The following is a 4715-nucleotide window of genomic DNA, read 5'->3' on the forward strand; positions in this document are numbered from 1 at the left end:
CTCCCCCTCTCATGCTCTGTCTCTTTGTGTCTCAGAAGTAAATAAAAACATTTTTAAAAATTTACAAAAAAAATAAATTTCAATTTTTTTAATGTTTATTTATTTTTGAGAGAGACAGAATGTAAGCAGGGGAGGGGCAGAGAGGGATGAAGACAGAATCTGAAGCAGGCTTCAGACTCCGAACTGTCAGCACAGAGCCCAACGCGCAGGGCTCAAACTCACCAACCTTGAGATCGTGACCCAAGCCAAAGTCAGACACTCAACCGACTGAGCCACTCAAGTGCCCTAAAAGATCTACAGTTTTATATGAAGAGCACCGATGGCTGGTGGTGGCCAATGTCTTAGGTTTCGGGTGAGAATATGACTGCATTGTTAACACCCAGGAATGCTATACTAGCTGATGGGACTCTGGGTATGCACCCTGTTTGGGGGAAATGAATTTTTCACCTAGGGGAGAAAAAAAAAAAAAGACTAATGGTGGATGCTGATGGGGAAAAGGGAAGAGGGTTGACTGAGGGCAGAGTCTTTATTTGCTCTTTCATATCCATTCACCATCTTTTCACACTCTGCTCTGTGCCCCTGACTTGTATCAACAGCATTAACCAGATTTCCAACTGGGATGGGCCAGAGACCAGAAAATGAGAGGGCAGTGAAAGTGTGATGGGTCGATTCCCTTGACTGCCTGTTTGTGAAGTGACAGGTTATGCATTCCTATACCTAAGGCCACAGCTCCCTCGCTCCCTGCTACTACTGCATTCTCACTGGTTTCAGCCATCCCTCCCTCTTCTTGCTTTCTCCAGTTTAGAGACCGTAGGCTTCCTGCTGTTGCCAGCCCTGTAGAACTCCTCCAGCCTGTATAGTTTCCCTATATCTTGTCACACATTGTAAGTAGTAATGTCATTAAATTTTCTTTAGTCATCTTTTTGAGGGTTCCATCTCTTTCCTGCCAGGCCCCTGACTGATCAAGCAATTAAAGGGGAGTGGGATGGCTCCAGGAAATGGAACACATAAATAACCTTCCTGCTAGGGAGAAATGGGGACACAGATCACTCATAGCATGGGACAGAAAGGTTAAAAGCGAGGCACTAGAAGACCAAGTGGGAATGGCATTTAGTGGCAATGGTAGGTACAAAGATTGTGTGGACTGGGATGGCCATGTCTTACAACCCTGGAGAGCATATATAGAAAAAAGGGTAAAATTTAAGGCATTTAAAGCCCAATGCAGGGCATGGGTGGATAATCAGAAAGCATCACATTTTTAAAGTAATCCCTTGGATCCTATAGGCACAGGGCAGATGCAGCTGAGAATTAAACACAGAACCTAACTGTAAAAGTTGCAGAGTTTCAGTGTCCGTTAAATGCACAATACCATTAAGGCTCTTATGCTCAGTTAAGACACTAATAGGAAAGGAGTAGGAACCTAAGACTTTTAAGCAGAAGAGATGGGGCTGAGAACTTCAAATCCCCATAGCCTCTGAGTTTTCACTGCCAGCAGCAACATCACCTCCCCTTGCTCCAAGGGAACCAGACTGCCCCTGCATAAAAACCTACCAATGGCTTCAGTTTCCCACTCACTGTCCATCTAGTTGGTGGCAAAACCCAAGTCTCAGAGGATAACTGTGGAATTTTGCAAGCCTTAATTAGGTAATGATGTCATTTGCAGTCTGGCTCTACCATGCAGATACTGACCTAGAAAATGCTTTTATTCATTCGCTATTAGTAAAATTTCAATCTTAATATCTCACACATTATCACATCGGTCCATTACATTGGTTACATTGTGCTAATCGTGCCTGGTGAGTGGGAAAAAGAAAGCATTAGAAAAATAAAGCATCACAGATAGATGCTTTAATGAAAAACATGGATGCTAAAGATGGAGCTAAATTCTGAGAGTTCAGGGCTCTGGCACACCAGTGAGTTTCTGTGGGTCCAATGTTAAGATATCACCTCAAAATGTTATAGACAAGTTGTACCTGGAATGTCCCACCACAAGGACAAGACCTTTTTGGACATACCATATTTAAGCATGGTTTTCTGATTCTTTTAGTAGTAGCACATGAGGCATCCAGTCCTGAGTGGCATCCAGATCAAGAAAAGGCTCCGCATTAGGTTCAGGCTACTTGGACCTTATGATCTCATAGGCCCAACGGTGTTGGAAATGTATCTATCAGATGGATGTTGTAAGGAGCCTCCTGGTTAAGATAGATACACTTTCTTTCTGCAAATTAAACTATTCTGATTATATATATATATATATATATATATATAGTCGATACACTTTATGAATTTTAAAACTCCACATACTCTTCCTTCTCCCTCTTTCACTTGACTGTCTTTCCAAATAAGTATATATTGAACATCTATCAGATTGTGCTAGGCATTCTAGTCTTTAAGTTCTTTTTTTTAAAAAGTTTATTTATTTATTTTGAGAGAGAGCAAGCAGAGGAGGGGCAGAAAGAGAGAGAGAGAGAATCCTACACAGGCTCTGAGCTGTCAGTGCAAGCCCAGAGGTGGGGCTTGATTCCACAAACCCTAAGATCATGACCTGAGCCAAAATCAAGAGTTGGTTGCCCAGCCAACTGAGTGACCCAGGTGCTCCTAGTCTTCAAGTTCTTTAGTCAAAGAATTATGACAACCATCTGGACTCTTAGAGACAGATTCTTTTCTCAAAGCAGCACAATTCTCTTTATAAAAACCAAATTTGCTTTGTTTTCAGGTTTTAGGCCAGAGTGCAACTATTTTTATCACAATTAAAAAGTGGTCCTCTTCTACCTGAGATTATCTTGTCTTTGGGAAAGATATATATGGAACAGGAACAGAGGGAAGGTACAATCACATGAGGTGATCAGGGGAGTTGCAGATGTCAAAGTCCAATCACATGACAAACCAGCAGTCTTTTCAATGTGAGATGGATAGAATGCTTCTGAGATTAAAGCAAAACATTAAACTGGATAGACTGCAGTAATAAGATCTCACTGTCTCAAAATAACAAATATAATTTCTTGCTGAGGTCCTTTTTTTTTTTTTTTTTTTTTTTTTTTTTTTTGTCCTGCTGTGGGCACTGTTCTCCTTACACAAAGACTCAGGCTGATGTAACTTCCACCATCTGGTACTTTGCATGTCACTGTGGCAGGAGGAAAGAGACATAGCCAACCGTGCACTGACTTTTAAAGGCTTCCACTTGCAACAAACACAAGTCATTTCCACTCCTGCCCCATTGGTTAAAGCTATGGTTGACTTCAAGAGGGTGGAGAAATAGAATTCTGCCATATGTTTTGAAGGAGAAATATTGTCCAACAGCACTACACAACATCACAAACCAACTCAACAACCCATTCAGCCCCTACTTCCCTCCAGGATTCTGAACGCAATCACCTAAATATAATAAAAAATATTTCTGTCAAGATAAAACATTACTCGCGTTGCCGTGTTAGGACAAGGGGGAGGAAGGAGAAACACTTAAAGCGGCGGGGGCCCTGCGGGAGTGAGGCTGGACCCAGACCTGTGGCGTCCCTACCTCCCTCTCTCCTGGGAGCTGGGGGATCCTGAGTTGGGGGGGGGGGGGGGGGGGGGGGGGGGGGGGGGGGGGGGGGGGGGGGGCGAGGTGAGGAGCGGGGTGGAGCGGAGAAGTGACCCGGAGCTGCGGCCGCTGGACCGCGTGCTGTTTCCAGATAAAACCTCAGGAATCACAGCAAACACAGGGACCACAGAGGCGCCGTGACATCACCTCTTAGCAGCCCCCAAAGAGACTGACTGCCAACTTACTCAGAAATTAATTGAGACTGTGAAGCCCTTTGGGGTTTTCGAAGAGGAAAAGGAACTGCAGCACAGGATTTTAATTTGTGAAAATTAAATAATCTGGTAAAAGGGTGGATCCGAAGAATCAGTGAAAGCAAGAATCTTCCACAATCTGTAATTGAAAATGTTGGAGGAAAAATTGTTACATTGGGATCTCACAGGTTGAGTACATACAAAAGGCTGTTGAAGAAGCATCAAACTGTGTTTTGATGGAACAGAGATTTGCATTTGGCTTGCAGGTTTAGCACTGCAGGCTATTCCAGAAGACTTGGATTTATGAGACGACAATCTGCTTAAGAATTTAGATATAAAATGCATAAGAAGCCTTAACAGTTGCAGGGTAACCAATGAAATTTTACATCTAGTACCAAACATTGACAACTTCAGTTGTCTCTGAGAGCTATCAAACTGGGGGCCACAGCATCTATTCCAATATTTTAGGTTTCCTCGGAGATGTTTCCTGGACTATACTCATAGCAAGAATTTGTCAGCTTTATCCAAATGAAATAGCGTCAACTCTTGTACATAAATTTTTCTTGGTATTTCCTAAATGGTATGTGTTTAGATTATATTAGAATAAAATTGATTGTAGATGTTGGAAAAAATATTAAAAATTATTCAGTCATTAAATATTATAATGATGGTTCCAAAATACACATAGGGGGTGAATTTATACACAGTGAAACTATAGGTGCTTTTTTCTTTTCTTCTAATTTTTTACTTTTCTGACTTGTGAATTTCCTAGAGTGACCAAGTAGCATCTTTTATAATGGAAACCACCAATAAACTTAATTGTGTAAAGTATGTTTATGAGACTATAATAACTTAGAAAAGATGCTTATGATTTTTTAGTGAAAAAATTAATACATACAATTGCATCTATGTTGATACATATAGCTGTGGTCAGGGACAAAAGA

The 4715-nt window shown here is 41.6% G+C and overlaps 1 pseudogene; it reads left to right on the forward strand.

Moving 5' to 3' along the window:
• Positions 1-319: 319 nt before the first annotated feature.
• Positions 320-4462, forward strand: LOC125913645 (poly(A) polymerase type 3-like; annotated as a pseudogene).
• Positions 4463-4715: the final 253 nt, after the last annotated feature.

This window comes from Panthera uncia (assembly GCF_023721935.1).
Source record: "Panthera uncia isolate 11264 chromosome C1 unlocalized genomic scaffold, Puncia_PCG_1.0 HiC_scaffold_4, whole genome shotgun sequence".
NCBI lineage: Eukaryota > Metazoa > Chordata > Mammalia > Carnivora > Felidae > Panthera > Panthera uncia.